At 38.7% G+C, this 18,980-nt stretch overlaps 1 protein-coding gene across 1 annotated transcript in view; it reads left to right on the plus strand.

Annotated features, from left to right (window-relative positions):
- The window catches only part of LOC145978532 (uncharacterized), a 628,446-nt gene that overhangs the window by 225,405 nt on the left and 384,061 nt on the right, over nt 1-18,980 (plus strand). The gene's annotated exons all lie outside the window — the stretch shown is intronic.

Consider the following 18,980-nt stretch of genomic DNA (forward strand, 5'->3'; position numbering starts at 1 on the left):
GGTTTAAGTCTCACGTAAACCATACAGTCAGTCACAACCAACATTGCGGAACACATGTATTTATATTGTGGCTTATTATTTTTAGACTGTCGAATATTAATTACCTCTCATAGGCGACTTACGCACATTATATTTATTTTATATAGCTTTTTCTAGCTCTAGGTTAATCGCGAAGATGAGGATTATTTTAAATATATTTTGGGATACCTTAATTAATACATCCTTATCAAGGCATCTTATAGTGTCACGCTAACCAATAAAAGGGCCTTCCGAATGCGTAGTGGTAAGGCTGGCTCCTTGAAATTAAATGATCCGGGTTACATCCCCAGTGGAGGAACATTTCACGTTGGTTCGGATTCAGGTTTAAACTGTAGGTCTACTCCCTAACATAAAGAGGAGATAAAACTTTCATGTTATACACTCAGCCCCACCAATCATCTCTATTGTTGCGATTAGCCAAACATGGTAAAATAGCGACATAAAATAACCCAATTTTATCAATCCATCATTATCTGCAGTTGCATCGGATTAATATTATGTGATTTTATGTTCAATACGAAATTTGCGTATTATCCTTAAAATACCTTCTTATGCTGTTGAATGCAATAATATTGTGGACGCTGGAAGTTCTTACTTTGACTTTTTAATTTTGTATATTTTGTGTAGAAAGTCTCTTTCAAGAATTTAAACCGAACTATTTCACAAGATGATTCCGAGTATTGTATGAAAATATGGAAACTCTGTGTGAAATGTTCCCCAACTGTGTATGGAGGTTTCCCCGTCCTTGAACAAGGAAACATTCTCCGACCGTACAGAAGAAAATAATGTTCTCCGACCGTGCTCAGGGAAAGTTATTCTCCGACCGTGCTCAGGGAAAAATATTCTCCGACCGTGCTCAGGGAAAAATATTCTCCGACCGTGCACAGGGAAAAATATTCTCCGACCGTGCACAGGGAAAAATATTCTCCGACCGTGCACAGGGAAAAATATTCTCCGACCGTGCACAGGGAAAAATATTATCCGACCGTGCACAGGGAAAAATATTATCCGACCGTGCACAGGGAAAAATATTATCCGACCGTGCACAGGGAAAAATATTCTCCGACCGTGCACAGGGAAAAATATTCTCCGACCGTGCACAGGGAAAAATGTTCTCCTATCGTGCAGAAGGAAAAGGTGTTCCTGGATGTACACAACAAATAAATTGAATAGAACAAATACCATAATTACTCTAACTATACATGAGGGAGGTTTGCTGTGCTTAGTATTACGATTTTTCTATGGATTTATCATAATATAACTAGTAACTTGATTGATTTGCTTTTTTTAACTTCGCTTTTTGTGCCACTGTTGGCTAATTTGCGAAGATGAGGATGAGTGATGACATGATGACATTTATGAATGGACACTCACAAGCATCCATGCCAGGCCGGGATTCGAACCCGGGACCCCTGGCATCGTAGCGCGATGTGCTAACCACTCCGCCACGGGGGCCGACAACTAGTAACTTGAACATTGTAAGGTTACGATATACGATGTACGAAAATCTATCGTTTAAAACTGTCTGGTTCTTCAGAGAGTGTCTGCAAGAGCCCACAACAAAGATAAAAATAAGGGAAGTTCTGATGCGCTCTTTACGAGACAATCCGACTACATCAAGCCAGTTGTAGCCTTTTGTGTCGAAATTTTCAAATGGGAAACCAACAGTTAATCTGTGTGGGCGTAGGAAGCAGTAGTGGCCGTTACAGAAAGACAATGCGTTTTTTTCCTCTTGGTGGAAGAACGAAAAAAACAACGCGAGTTAGCGGTCAGGAAGTAACATCATGAGGAAGAGCAGGACTCATGCAATATTCAACCCAGGGGTGCATTACACACAGCTGTAAGCACGTGTCACAACATCGTTGGTAGGAGTTCGGTCTCTGTCCTGTACTTTTACAGGGGTTTTCAGGAAATAGTGCGTTCGTCAGGAAGGACAAGTTATACATTATTTTAACCGTTGGAAACTTGAGTGCATTGTATCTCATTCGTACCATCAGTATACATAGTATTTGGTTAAGTTCCGAAAGTTATACTATTTATTTTTTAACATTTGAATCTACACTCAGATAAGTAATTTTCTCTTAAATACAATTCACATCGCTTATTGGTTTTCCCTGCTTCATAACTACTAAAGTTATTTCGTACACAACGTCTTTTTCAAGAAGTAATCAAACTTTTCTACAGAAGATTGCATACCGTTTGTAAGAACTGTTGAAACTGTGTGTGAAACACTTCCAAACTGTTAATGGAGAAGCTTTTTTCCGAACGTGCGCAAGAAAAAAATGTTCTCCGACCGTGCACAGTAAAGAATATTTTCCGATCGTGCACAGTATAAAATGCTCCCCGATCGTGCACAGTAGAAAATAATCTCCGATCGTGCACAGTACAAAATAATCTCTGATCGTGCACAGAAAAATATGTTCTCCGATAGTAGATAATAAAAACGATTCTCCAATCATACATAAGAAACAAATGTTCTCCGATCGTACATACAAAAAAATGTTCTCCGACCTTGCAACATTTAAAAAAAATGTTCTCCGACCTTGCAACATTTAAAAAAATGTTATCCTACCTTGCAACATTAAAAAAGATGTTCTCCGACCTTGCAACATTAAAAAAAATGTTCTCCGACCTTGCAACATTAAAAAATGTTCTCCGACCTTGCAACATTAAAAAATGTTCTCCGATCTTGCAACATTAAAAAATGTTCTCCGACCTTGCAACATTAAAAAAATGTTCTCCGACCTTGCAACATTAAAAAAATGTTCTCCGACCTTGCAACATTAATAAAATGTTCTCCGACCTTGCAACATTAAAAAAATGTTCTCCGACCTTGCAACATTAAAAAAATGTTCTCCGACCTTGCAACATTAAAAAAATGTTCTCCGACCGTGCGCAAGAAAAAATGTTGCCGACCGTGTAGAAGAAAACGTTTTCCGACCGTGAACGTGAAAGAAATTTCCGACCCTACACAAGGAAAAATTTTCCTACTGTGCACAACAAAATACATTCTTCGATGGTACAAAATAAAACATTATCCGATCGTTCAAAAGAAAATAATTCTTCAATAGTACAAGAAAAAATGTTTTCCGACCGTGCACCCGGAAAAGATTTGCAAACCTTTCACCCGGAGAAAAAATATTTATCTATAAAATGCATGACTTAAGTACAGTCTTTATATTAACTTAATGTTCATGTCGTATTACAAATTTAAACGCTGAAAATAGAGAGCATCACAAGAGACCTTTACGTAAAAATGATGTGGCTAGCTTGTCCCTTTTAGCTGGAAATTGTAATTTGTGTTGTCCCCAATTCATCGCTCATAGTAGCGAAGGTATCATAAATGAAAATATTGCCATTGAAACTATTTCATCTCTACTCCATTAACGATAATGAATTTCGTTGCGTGGTAGTTTATTGAACATTATTTCACACTTTGGTTTTGTTTTCATTTCGTACATTGTACATGAAACAAATGTTTAATCTCTTTTTTCCGATCGTTCTGTGCGCTTTCAGTTTGTTAGGAAGTACATTTTCGAACATTGCAATTTATGATAGCTTAAATTTCACAGAGTCGCTCCTATAATATTTCATATGTGTCAATTCTTTGCTTTCAGTTTTTCCGTAAGGACGTCGTTGTTTGAAATAAATTTTTGTTTCACATATCATCATCCACTTATTCGCAACACGAAAGCAGATTTAAAATTTACCATCTACTCTTTCAAAAGACCCTTTCTCCTCTTTTAATTCATTTGTTATTCTTTTCATTAGCCATTCCTTCTACTTGCTAGAAACGAAAATATTCTTTTGTCCGTTACTCATTGCGGCAAGAAAGAATTTGTAATAGGCCATGTATAAAAACCAGACTCCAAAAACCAAGCTGATGATCCTTCGTATGACATATCTTGCACGTGGAAATTTTAAAGGCTTCTAGGTCTATGAAGATTGTAGGAGGATTTTAATTGAAGCAAGCAAATGTGGTATATCGTTAAGGTTCTTCAGATTGTCTAAATTTTATTTGCTTCATGAAATATGACATGTTCTTCCCGGACGTATGAACAGACTGTTGAAGTACACCATCCCGCCTGATAGATATGAATCTTGTAGCTGGAAGTTACGAGATTAGTTGAAGTGCTTGCGAGAAAGGTGTGCTATTGCTGTGATTTTTTTGTGAGTTTCGTAATGATGTATAACTTTGTTTCTTTTTAAATGGCATAATCAAGATAATTAGATTCTGAATTCATATCTTAAAACGTAAGTTCTGTGTTTTTGTTTCTATTTACTGCAAATCTTAATGTTTTGCCGTGCCCTGGGGGGTATCACGCGTATACCAATATACAGTCTCATGTTGTTCATTCTCACTTTGTATTGAGATAAATATATTCTTATGACTATTAATATCCTATGGTTGAACCTGGCACGACCGTGTCAAATCCCAATGTTCAAGACTCACAAGGGTAATCCCTGGAAACTTGTATGATACCGAGTTGATAAAACGTTGATTTTAGGTACTAAATTATAAAATGCAGTCTAATGCTTAGAAGATACTGAGCATGCAATATCAAAGGAAACAACTATTTTCTCGGTCTGGGAATATGGTAGTTACGAGCATTGGAGAATTTCTAAATCCAGCAAAATCCAAATGCAACAGAAATAGCCAAACAGTCAGTCATATTGCTATCTCTTATACGTTTATCCTCAAATAGGTAGATCCACGGTGTAGAAAACTCTTCCACCTGCTCATAAAATTTGTCACTACTCAATTCTCAAAACCAAAAACACTTCCTTTTTCTCTGCCGTCTCTTTTGGCAAAACTGTTGGTTACAAGGTTGTTCGTGTGATCGATTCAATTGATTGATTTGATTTATTTTACTTGGCTTTTCTACCACATTGGCTGAGTGATCATATGATGAAATTGATGAAGGGACACTCACAAAGAACACCCATGACTTATCTGGGATTCGAATGCGGGACTCCTGGTGTCGTAGCGCGCTATGCTAAACGCTCTACAATAAGTGGTTGAATAATAATGTGCATGAATAGGAAATATAGGCGTGAAATATTACATATATGTATATGCACATATAGTACATTTGAAACTCACTATCCAACCATTATTTGACATTGGTCCCAATGACGTTTCAAATTTATATTTCTCTTACAAAGGATGGGGTCTGAAATGCATCACTTATAAATGCACCCTCGTACATGAAGATAATAATGTAACAAACATAATGCATATTCACATTTTTTACTAATAATTTATCAGTTTCTGTAACAGTCACTAATTACTTAATCCACGCCAGTAATTCTAAATCTGGAGCTCCTCGGTAAGTACCATCTATTGATAAACTATTACCTTATTGTGCCAGATATAGATGTTGTGGAAATGTTACTGCACACTTTCACTCAAAAACAAATATAATGTTAATACCTTGTAATGATTTTCTTATTAACTGTTAGGTTACGATTTTAATATACGATTTGATTTGATTTATTTTACTTCGCTTCTTGTGCCACTTTTGGCTCATTTGCGATGGTGATGAGTGATGATATGATGAAATTGATGAATAGACATCACAAACGTCCATGCCCAAGCCAGGATTCTGCGCGATGTGCTGTTAGGTTACGACAAGAGATGTTTCTAAATTTTGTTACATTCAAGTAACCCTTTTTTGCACCTAGCCTTTTTCAAAGAAATATCTCCTTTAGGTGGAGATGGAGACACTGAGCTGAAAGCCCTCTCTAATCTTGCCCCTGATTGTGTCAATCAATAGAAAACAAGCGTTTCTGAATTCTACGATAGCAACGCATTGCAGCTGTCAGACCATGTTTAAAAATTCCTCTTTGAATTTTGAATGTAGAGACCGACCGTGCACAATTACGACACTTGTTTTTGAACTTTTGTTTGTTCCTCCGGTTCCTGTTTTGTCGGATGGACTTGAAACCGCGTGAGATGAGAGTATTTGCATCAGGTCAACGTTCATTTGAATTTCGACTACCAATTCCCCTCTTTTTTGTCAGCAGTTCGATATTTATTGAAAAAAAAGGACAGTGGACGGTATTGAATGAAATGGGGGTTCTGAATTTTTATTATCCCGGCAGCGACCAACTCAATGGTCTCTCCCTACATGTATTTCCAAACAAAAATGGTTGCAGAGGGGATGACAAGTCAACGCACGCCACGGGTGTAACTGCGGAACGGGGTTAACAATGTCTAACACACAGAGTAAGCTACTTGTATCGTACCCGAGGGCAAAATTCGTTTTTTTTTTTGTCTCATCCCTGCTTTTTTCCCTGTACTTCTGGTTCGTAATTAGCTTGGTTCATACTCCAGGAAAACGCTCCCGTAGGAGAGTAAAAAGAACTGGAAATATTTGATGTGCATGTCGGCTTCCCTTCCATGGGGCGAAACGGGATTTTTCTAATGTGAAGGTAGAGGCGCTGTGGTTTATTTTATAGCTTTACCAATGCCTATCACCTTTGTTCGTTCATAGTTCAGTCTTTTCATAAATTCATGATCATGCTAGTTGTGGGGGAGAAATATACGATCTAATTTGCACCATCCTTAGAGAACAATTTGATCAAGGTGTATTCTGATATTATTACGTTACTCCTAATGAAGGACCTCCCCGATGGCGTAGTGGTAACGGCGCCACCTTGCATCAAGAGGTCCAGGACTCGATCCTTGGAGCATCCAAGTTGCTCATCGCTTCAAGATCCACCTTAAAAATTGTTGCCCTGATTAGGAGCCGCGGAGGTCTACTCGGTAGGGTGTCTTGACTGCCACGCCTGAGACCAGGGTTCGATTCGATTTAAACTGTTCGATTCCTGGGGTGTGTGATCTAAGGTTAGAATGTTTCCGGTATTGTCCTCGCATAAAGCGGCTCCAAGCCACACCCAGCCTCAAATCAATGGTTACCTGTGGGGAACTCTGGGGGTAAAGGAGGCCGGAGCGTGGGGCTGATCACATAACCTAAAAATGTCAGAGATCGAGAATGTGTGAGCCGACAACGGAATAGTATCCATTCAGGAGAAGCTCCTCACTCATCCCCGGTAAATTATACCAACCTAGCACCTAAATGTGAATCTGTCTGTCGTTTTGCAAGTATTTAGATATGTGGGAATAAATGGGTATTTTATAATTCGTAGGCGTATGTTCGTTCCTTTTGCCAAGGATGAATATCCGCCTATTTCATCCTCAAAGAAGAGACATAATTACGCGGCCGGAGCGTGGTGCTCATCACATCACCTCTAAAATGTCCGAGATCGAGAATGTGCCTTGAGTGTACCAATCCTAAGGCTGTTCTTAAGGATGGTACACTCAAGGGTCTCCATGATGGCGCAATGGTAACTGAGCCAACTTGTAATCAACAGTTCCCGGGTTCGATCTGTGGTAGAAACGTACCACACACTGATTCGGATCACATTTCAAATGTAGATCCAGTCCTGATTGGTCTCTCCAAGCTTACGGTTCACATAAAGTTGAATTTATTAAGTTATCGTTGTAGCACAGCCTTGTAATTTCTTGATTCCCTTTAAATACCAAATAACACTAATATTTTTGTAACTCTCTTCTTACGAAAGATCCCACATTATAGCTTTTTTTTTAAAATCCTTCTGTCCCTTAATTTTATTTCTCTTTTACAAACTCCCAGTTATACTCCAATTACACAAAGCGTTTCGTACGTACATTGGCTAATCCTACTAGCATATGCAGGCTTCAGAATTCGTGTGCTTCCTCCATTTATACATACAGTATAGTTAGTTATAACTTAATTCGGTAAGAAACATCATTCGTAGCCATATGGTTCTTTGCTAAAACACTTTAAGACGAATAAAGCACGCAAACATGACATTTTTAATAAATTCAGTCTACGAGTTGGTAATAGAAACGAATGGTGACGGACCGTATCAGTGTGGAACATTTGCACATAAAAGTGGGGTGAGATTTTTGTAGGCAGGTTTTCTGGCACAATGCATTGGTTTCCAGTTTTCCTTACCTATATTCGCCAACACTATCACTATATTTATGATTCAGTCCATATATATTATATCTGTGTCTTTTTGTGTGTGTGTGTGTGACGATAAGTGAAATATAATTTTATTCTAGAACATTACTGTCGACTTTAAAATATATACCTGTGGGTATTATGAATTAAGTGCAGTAATGACACTATACACACCTACATTGCACATGTTGACACTGTGCAAAAACGTTGACTTTGTTTACTCACTTCTTCAGATATACTCTGTCCTAGCTAACTGTGTAGCAGGCAAACGAAAACAAGTGTCTGCGCAAGTAGTGACGTGAGACGGCTCCACCAATGAACATGTGAGAGGAACGGAATTGCGTGGAGTGGGGGAAAGCGATTGCCTCCCAGCAGTCTGTACTGCTTCTCTCTGGCCAATAGCTTTCCCTCGCTTTTCTGACGCTATGCGCGGCCTTCCTCCACAGTTAGCTGAGACAGGGTATAGAATCGGCTGGTTTATATTATATTCTATTCTAATAAAATTATATACAACTCTAGAAGGGTAATCCTCTTATCTATTAAATTAACCGATTTCTTTTGAAAATCTACAAGTTCCTTAAAATAAGACTTAATAAATTGGATGGGACAAAGGATACCTTGCCCTCAGTGGCGGAAAGTGATTTGACCCTTCAAAGTCAATAGTTACTGATGGGTCGACCTCTGCGGCTGAGTGGTTAACGCAACGCGCTTTGACGCCAAGGATACTGGGTTCGAATCTCTGCCTGGGTTCTTTGTGATTGTCCTTTCACCAATTTCATCATATCTCGTCATCATCTTCGCGATTAGCCAAAAGTGACAGAAAGGCGAAGTAAAATAAATCAAATCATTAGTTACTGATGAGTGTAACGTCAATCCTCTTTATTACGCTATCTGCATCTGTTCTCTTGAAAGATATGAGAAATCGGATTTAACTGATATAAATACCAGTTAAATAAAGCTGATAATTATAATATTTCACATTGTTAGGTCCAAGAATTAACAGAACTACAAAGTTCACTTGTGAAACTTGACGCATGAAAGACTTCCTATGTTTGCTCGCCTTGACTAACGTCTGGCAAAACCCTCGTAACGCATTGGGATTCACATTATAACAAGGGAAGGGTGGGCATAGTGTGGAGGTGGCTTTTGGGGAAAGGATCAATAAGTCTATGGAAATGCGGGACGGTTTATCTAGTGTGTATGCTTGACCGAATGTGCCAAGTGCCTAACCTTTATATCATTCGGAACAGCATAGGCTCTTCAACGTTTTCCCCATGGGTCAATGCCTGCAAGCGGTACCGTGTGAGATTTTAAAGAAGACGTACCCAAAGCCACGTGTGCATGACTTTCGATCGGCGTTCGGCCTGGGCGAACACTTTATGACGAGCGAGCATCTTAGTGGAATGCCATAAAAGTACTAAGCGTTTGGTAATGCAATTAAGCCCTGTTGCATGTTACAAAAACACCGAATCTGCTGACCAAGGCAGTTTTTTTTAACGTAAGAACAACACTGCATACGTAACCAGGGTTGCTACTCACCGAAAATTCCTTGAATTCCGGGAATTGTGCGTGAATTGTTAGCTTCAGCAATTCTGCGTGGATTTTTCTCCTTGGACGTGAAAAATTGCGAATTTTATTAATCCAAACCTCATTGAATGTGTACATACGTATATTTATAAATGTTCTGAGGCAAGTATTTCACACTTTAGATTTTATTTTTATCAAGGATAGAAAAATTATCTGGGTGGAAATAAAACAAAATTCTCCGTTTACTTAGTTAATGACTTTTGCAGAACAATCTGTCTGACAGACGAAAGATTACTGTAAGATAAGAATCTCGAAGTTGATTAGGTCAACTTGAGTTTGAAATTCTTATGCAGTTAACAATTTTTGGTACATGAGTATATCCTGTAACATTTGTGACTTGTGTTTGTAGACGTATTTCGAGTCCGAGTATTTGAAATGGCAAATGTAAGCTCCACACGTTAAACTAAATATTTTAAATATATATACCATTTAATTTAATTATAATTTTTGTATACATTGGAATCACAGAGAACCGTTTATATTTTTAATGTATCGAATACGTAATATGTAAGGTTGAAGTGGAGAAAACATCAGCTTGTACTTTTCTCCCCCTTAAAAACGGGGAATTATACTTGAATTTTATCATGTTCCTAGAGTGGCCATCCTGGTAACCTTTCGAGCCTGTATCAGGATCATCTTCAGAGTAAGAAAGAAATTCAACTGAACTCAGTCGAATTTGTTTTTCAGTTCAGTTGAATTTGTTTCTGATACAAGGTTGAAACGTTACGTATATGGTGTCTTTTTAACGTAAATGAAATTGCCTTGGTGAGCAGATTTAGTGTTTCTGTCAGCGTTTGGGTATTATATGTATATACGCGTACACACCGGCATTCATTTAATAACATACTGATCAGTTGAAAGTTTATGGCAGTTGAAAATAAAAGGAACCGTTACTGATATGAAAAGAGTGGTCTTAATTTTTAAGAAAAGCAATAAATAAAAGCTTGTAAGTAAAAGATATAATAATACGTGTGGTCTTTCTAAGGCAAACCTACTCGTACAAGTTTTGGATTGAAAATCTTGATATACAGGAACAGAGCAATGATTTCACCTTTCTTCAAATGAAAACAAAATGTAGATTTGGAAACCCATAAGTTTCTTGAAATGAAAAATAGTTTCTTTGTTTATGAGTAATCAAAAAACATGTTTTTTTGTAACACTATTGTTTCCATTTAAACTGTTGACATGTTTTGTACATAAAAAAGACGAGATATATGATAAACCGTAGGGATTAATTCCCAAGAGGCAAGATCCCAGGCATTTCCCTTCACAACGTGGATATTACAATAATGAGAGTCAGTTATATTTGGAATTTGATAACAGTAAAGAGGATGATGATCCGTACTAGACGAGGAGGCTTATGGAATATCTCTCTAAACCTTGAATAATACATTCTATGATCATGATTTCAAACGACATTGCATGCATTATGTACCTATAACATGCTTAAAGCAATTTACGATTGGTATATTAAACCCAGAGGAGATATTTATAAGGTGCAAATGGCAAAAACGGCAAATAATTTTTAACACGATAAATATGATACTCAATTAATAACATGAACGAAGTCAATTAATTACTGTGGCCATTTACAATATGAGTTGTTTGTTGGAGCTTCAAAAGCTATCCAAGTAAGCCCTTTGTTGTTGCTTTTATGGTATTTAATTATCATATCTCCTAATTAGCGGTTACAATGCAAAAACCGCCGCTAATCTGATAGAATTCAATTTTGTTTAATTATTTTGGGATGCGTATTTATATTGTTTCAGTATATTCCCCTTCGTGCAACTTTCCATTCTGAAAATTTTAGATCAAGGCTTGCTACCTTTGTTCCTTTGTTGTGCATTGTTTTGAATATTGTCGAGGCTTGGTATCCGTGTAATGGGAAGTGAAACACGAAATTGAAAATTGTGGCTTTAGCCATCTGTATTATATGTTTCTTACAGAGCACATTTAGAAAATTGTGATAGGATTTCAGTGAATTTGCAGAAAGTATACGTTTAAATAAATTGATGAATACACATAAATATACATTTCATAGGTCTACATATTTTGCATCTCTACTAACATGTACTTATTATTACTAGTTCAGCAACAACAACTATCTATTTCGTAAGAAGTATATGGTCTACCAATTTGAACGTCAGATCTTTAAAATTAGATAGAATGAAAACCACAAGTGATAATGGCATACATATATTTATATATATTATATTGTAGAGTAAACAATGACATTATATTTTGAACAATATGTCGTTCAAATGTCCTCTGCTTCGGTGGGTGGAATAGGATTCTGAATGTCCAATTTTCCAGCACGTCTGCACACATATTGAGCGGTATAGCCTCAATGGTTCGTTCGATGTTCCGTTTTAGGTCACGAACTGTGCGTGGCTTAGTCTTATAGACCTTAGATTTGACATAACCCCATAGAAAATAATCCAGAAGTGTTAGGTCACATGATCTTGGTGACCAGTTCACATGACCCTTTCTGGAGAGAACTCGTCCGGGGAACTTTTCCTGCAATAATTCCATTGTTTGGCGAGCTGTGTGGCAAGTTGCACCATCCCGTTGGAACAACACGTTGTTGATGACAAGATTTGCCAGTTTAGGCCACAAAAGCTGCACCACCATATTTCTGTATCGCTCCCCATTGACAGTCACGTGATTTCCATGTTGGTCCTCAAAAAAAGAAAGCCTGATCACAACCATTGGCCCAGAAACCACACCAGACAGTCACTTTCTCAGGATGAAGGGGTACGTCCAGAATCAGTTGCGGATTTTCATCTGCCCTAATCCTACAGTTATGTTTGTTCTGTCGGTCGATTATGTTGACCATAAATTCCTCTCGATGGACGAAATGTCTGTGGAACTGAACACGAATTTTGATAATAAATTCGAATAATTTCTATGCGTTGTTGCATTGTGTATCATTCCATGATAACTTGCCACAGACTACTGCACACATATTTCACAGTTCCATCTCGTCATTCCAGTCAGTGTTGCCATAACACTCTTTCAAAGTTCTGACGTTCAAATTGGTAGACCGTTTACATAATATTGGCAATTGATCACATAGAGGAAAAGGTCTAACTATGAGCCCCCCTTTTTATGTTGTCATTTTCGGAGGAAAAATAATAATATATCAAGCACCTGCCTTTAAAATGCATATCTGTGAAATATATACTTAAATGTAATACCACGCTAAAGTATGCAAGGTTTCAATTAAAAAAAAAAACAATTTCCAAAAAATGGTAAAATGATGTATTTCAAAATTGTGGTCTAAATATGGGCTACTAGTGGCACTATCACAAAAAGAAATTCAAATAAAACAACAGTCATTTCTCGCTAAAACATTATAAAATTTATATTTATGAATAATCTGTTGTTTTGAAAATCACGCGGAATGGGAAAAATTGAAGTTAAAAAAAAAACATCCAAATATTTGTTGAAAATGTGATCTCAACATTAGACCTCATGTCATAGCCCATATTTAGACTAACACGCTATTATTCTTCAATTTATTTTCGCTCTCTGTGGTACATATTTTACAAACAAATGATGACATTATAAAAGATCACATTTGTTTTATGTATGGCTAATATCATATCCTATACAAAGCAGATGAGAATTCAGAAAACGCTGAATTAAAACATACCTGCAAAAAGTTATCGGAGGTCGCAATTCTAGAACAGCGTCCAAGGCCGAAACTAACCATCACTTTCTCTTGCGAGTTGGCGCCCCAACCTTTGTCCTTAACAGATAACCAGTTCCAATAGCCTCTGCCAGGCTGCAGCACTCTAGAGCGCTGATAACTCCAAAACCCATATTTAAACCTTCGCCCATATTTAGACCTTCTCCTCTAATATACACATTTTAGATTTTTGTTATTAGTAAAAAGATTTTACACATATTTTCAATTGTTCGGCATGTATTTCACCAACAAGTCTTCAACTTCATTACGAATTGACTTTCTTTACATTTTTCTTTAAAAGATATCCTTACTTTTTTGCATTTGTAACTGCAAATCAGAAAAAATATAAGTTGCCGTATGTTGGTACCGTACAGGTAAAATAATATTAATAACCAGTACCGTAGCGCAACAGCCCTTGAGGGTCAGGACCTAGTTACTGACTACCGGGATAATTCTCACATGCCTTAGCAAAGACGGGCATATAGAGAATCCCAAATTGACACGCGTATGCTTGTCGCTTCGATATGAAATCTTCTAATCAAGAGAAATTCATAGCGCATGCGCGATCAACAGATCGAGACAACACGTAACACACCATCGAGATAAGGCTCAGTTTGTTTCATACTTAAGCGATCGATTGATTTGCTTTATTTTAATTCGCTTTTAGTGTCACTTTGCGAAGATGGGGATGAGTGATGATATGATAAAATTGATGAATGGACACTCACAAACATCCATGCCCAGGCTGGGATTCGAACCCGGGACACCTGGCGTCGTAGCGCTATGTGCTAACCACTCCGTCACGGGGGCCGGTCACACATAAGCGAGACGTACAGCTTGTCTTACCGTTTCGGTTCGAAAAGTTTCATGTTTTATTGAGGGTCCCTTACCAATAACCAAATGTCGCTCGTCGCTTTGGTTTGAAAGCTTCAAGTACTGCATGGCATCAGCCATGGATGGTGATCGGTCACGGTTCTTGCATGATGTGACCTATGACATATACCAGACGTTGTCATTCAAAGACTGTCTAGTTTTTTACCCTCTATCCACTTTACTTCAGGTATCTTCTCCTTTCTTGCATGATTTTATGCAAATTTGATGTTAACCCTTTGAATAAACTGAGCCAAGATAGTGAATAGAAGGGCCAGTATTTGAAGAGCCTTCTATTGCTTCCAAATGTAATTGGTTTGAAGTTTATGCAAGAAAAAGGACAGCGAGAAGTACACTCAGAGAACTAGATGTATCATATCGATTGATGCACCAGTATGCATCGATTGATGCACTAAAGTGTCTTATGGCTTCTTCAAAGAATCAGATTCACATTTGATGCATTTGGGTGCATTTCTGTATGTCGTTAAAGAAACATAAAAGTGCATCATTTGATTCAAATGAGGATTTCTTTCAGTCGAGATGCACTTCAATGCATCAGTTGATGCGTTTTGATAAACCAGAATGCATCTTTTTTGATGATGGACTTAAACGTATCGTCTGAGCTCCATAGACTCTGTAGCTCAGACTAAACGTTTAAGTGCATCATCCAAAAAGATGCATCAAGGAACATCAACTGATGCATTGAAGTGCATCTCGACTGAAAGAAATCCGTGTTTAATTCACGACATAGAGAAATGCACCCAAATGCATCAAATGTGAATTTGATTCCTTGAAGAAGCCATGAAACACACTTTAGTGCATCAGTCGATGCATTTTGGTGCATCAATTTATATGATGCATTTAGTTTTCTGTGTGTAGTTCATAGTTCGATGATTATTATTCATTAAAATTCTGAAATACCCTTATTGTGACAATATACCAAGTAGATGTATTGATAACAGAAGAAATTGGTGATTGTAACGCAATTCCAGAATTCTTGTTTTTTGGAGCACGGCAAGCGTGGGTGTGCTTCAGTTTGCCGCATCACCGATATCATTGTTTGCCGCTATCTGCTTCCACGTATTTGTACCTGTTTCGGCAAGCATACAAGGCCAAGTTTCGATTCGATGCAAATTCTCTTTCCTGGAGCGCTGGAAGCAGTTAATTGCGATTTACAGCATGCAAATTGACGGAATGAAGGAAGGATTCAATAACACCAATCAGCTGGAAGCAACGCTCTGATAAAGGCGGGTTGGGGATGCGACACCAAATCCGAGAGCTGGCATAAGGGGAGTTTATTGCTGTATCTGTTTTCCGCCTCGCAGGATCTGCGTATGGGAGAAGCAGCATACAAACAAAATAGAATCTCGTTACATACGAAATGAAATGCAAATCTGTTGGTGAAAAAATTGTCGAAGCGCTCTTCTGTGAATCGATGTGTAAGATGTAGCATTATTGAATTTTAATCTTCCGACGAGGACCATATTTGTTATCCTTTCGCTATTAAAGCGCGTATCGTTTGTTGAGTTACAGAAAGCGCGGAATTAAAAAAAAAGAGGTATGGGGGGACGGAAAGACACACACGTTGTTGTAATTACGCTTTGTTTTCATATGCTCTCTCTTCTCTCCCAATTTTCGCTTCGCATTTTTACCGCCCGTGATGTGTATCTGGGAAATCATTGAAATAAATCTGTAGTTTTAAGCGGCCATTTCGAGCACAGTCATTAATGAGACATGTACGTGGAAATATCCGATGCGTGGTTTCTCTCGATTGTCGGCAATAGTTAGGTAATATTAATTGATAACTGCCACTTCAATTAATGGATTTAAAACCGGATTATGTTCGTTCTGCATAAAGTTAGATATTTGCCACGTGATTCCATTATATTGTGTTATTTCCACTGGTTTCTGAATCAGTTTAAGCAATCTGGATATAAGACACTCAGTACTGAACACATCCCCTATTCTTCTAATTATATCACATTGAGGTCCTTTATCCTGCACAAGAAATCTGAAGGATTCGTCCTTATAATCCTATCACGCCGCATCGGTGGCCGTTAATTGGTTGACTTTCGATCTCCCCGCTGAAGTTTCCGGGTTCGAGACCAGGGCATGTGTGTTCTTTGTAACTGCCCCTTCATCAATTTAATCTAATTATGAATCATCCTTATCGTCGTGAGTAGCCAAAAGTGTCAGAAAGTGGAGCAAGTCTGCGCATAACGGTCGAGAGGGGGAGAAAGCAAGTGGGCAGAGCAAAGCAGTGCGCGCTTATGCTTGCTTGATTGATTTGGTGTTTGAAGTCCACTTTATGCACAGTAAGGCTAATCGGGACTGGATCTACAGTTTAAAGTGTGATCCGAACCACTATGTGCCTCTACCAGGTATGGAACCCAGGACCGCTTGATTACAAGGCGACGACGTTATCACTGCACCATCGGGGAAATGCACGCTTATACAAACGGCTGGTAGCTGAAGCTGCGTTTCCCCCTCTATGCACTCACTTCTCCTCTCACGCGTTCATTGGTTCGATACACTACTTGCGCAGAGGACTTGTTTTCTTCGGCTTGCTTTAGAGATACGCTGGATAGAGGGTAACAATGTTGTGCCATTTTTATAACACTTGATATTACAAAAAAAGTAGCCTTCGGCACGAGAAAAGGGGCAGGATTAATAATAATAATAATAACTTGCAGTTATCTTGCTTTGTACTGCTGTACAGAGCAGAAACAAGGATATAGGCGATATTAGGCCTCTTTGTTGTAGACTTACCCGCAAATGAACCCCTTTGCATTTTGCGCCTATTAAAAGAACCGCTCCCGAAGTTCTCGCCTGTTTCCTACATGGAGCCTGGGGGATCAATATGGACGCTGAAGACCTCACACACAGCCGTCCCCATCGAACCAAAATGGCGCCATAATCGAATAAGCCGGAGGGCTTGGAGGTCAGATGTGGAGAAGAAATGCGGCGAGGCTGTGAACGTAATAGAGGCAGCTCTCACCGGACGGATATCAGGCGGACAAGAGGCGGGGAAGCAAATAATGCACTATAATCATATCCCCTAAGGTTTTACGCTTAAGAGTTTCCCCCGTCTCGGTATGTGCACGTTTAACAATGCCCTTGTCGAGAGGGACTAACCTTCTAATGCTTATCGCATTGTATAAGCATTTTATATCAGTGCAATCGAAAAATGGAAATCCATTGAGTTTCTATCTCGCGTTAACGAATCGCCGTATACAGTTAGTATTTCCGTGCATTTGTCTACTTTATTCACACACACTAATTGAGACTGGGTGTAGATAGTACAGTGATAATCTGAATCAATGAAAATTACCTCTACGTATATGTAAATGTGGGCTAATTGCAACAACCAATAGTAGCGCGTCTCTTACATGACGGAATTGCCAAAAAGCTAGGTCGGCTGCATATACCATTAAATTAACATGTGTGTGCTAGAACTTTCATTTCTGAATCATTACACATACATGGAATGTGAAAAGTACTCACAGCATCAGATCTTACAGACCTAATAAAAGCGTCTGATTATAAACAGGATGAAACCAAAACCTGACAACGGATTTCTCTTGAAAAATACAATAAAGGTATGTATAACCAGCATTCGATCCTTCGAACGAAGAGAGAATGCAACAATCATGAGATGCTTTCCTTCTTAAGCAACAAACACTTCGTCTTGCAGCTATCCGGTACGTGGGTATATCAACAATTAGGCATGTGAAACTTTAACGAATTTCTACTGGCTCCTGCCACCAAGCCTAACAGTGCGATTCTCACCTGGAAACTATAAATATGCGGAAGGAATATAAACCCAGAACCTTGGCTGGTGATATGAACAGCGAAAAAAATGCGTTCGGTCATCCAGGCAGCTGGCGGTATGCGCTCAACCATACAGGCGACTGGTGGCAGATTTTAAAATTACACTCAGCCATATAGGCGGGTGGTGGCATATTTAACCATTACACTCAGCCATACAGGCGGCTGGTGGTAGCTTTAACCATTACACTCAGCCGTACAGGCTGCTGGTGCTGGTTCCAGCTTTAACCATTACGCTCAGCAATACAGGTGGCCAGTGGCAGCTTTAACCATTACGCTCAGCTATACAGGTGGCCGGTGGCAGATTTAACCATTACGCTCAGCCATACAGGCGGATGGTCGCAGCTTTAACCATTACGCTCAGCCATACAGGCGGATGGTCGCAGCTTTAACCATTACGCTCAGCCATACAGGCGACTGGTGACAGCTTTAACCATTACGCTCAGCCATACAGGCGGCCTGTGGCAGCTTTAACCATTACGCTCAGCCATACAGGCGGATGGTCGCAGCTTTAACCATTACGCTTAGCCATACAGGCGGCTGGTGGCAGCTTTAACCACTACGCTCGATCTCCACGTGCTAGTTTTATCCATTATGCTACTGTAGTAGTTTTTACACCTTTTCCAATTAATATCTAACTCTGATATGTCAGAGGCATCGCTGAACCACATGAATTGGTAACATGTCAAGGTAAATTTTCTTCCTGTGGAATCCAAACCGATTATCCCTATTAATACAGTGTACTGCACTCTCATGATTTTATACAATAACGAATTTTCTGCAATATCGACAATACTAGAAGTTGATAATTGGGAGCCTGGATTGATAAGCTGGAAGTCAAAAGTTCCCAACTTAGTCTTCTAACAGTGTTAAATTAGTAGAACATTAGTATATCTGTCGGTTTAATTCACATTAGTAGGCAATATTTCTACAAGAAAGATTAAGGTCCAGAC

Source organism: Lepisma saccharinum, chromosome 25, assembly GCF_977018435.1.
Source record: "Lepisma saccharinum chromosome 25, izLepSacc3.1, whole genome shotgun sequence".
Classification (NCBI taxonomy): domain Eukaryota; kingdom Metazoa; phylum Arthropoda; class Insecta; order Zygentoma; family Lepismatidae; genus Lepisma; species Lepisma saccharinum.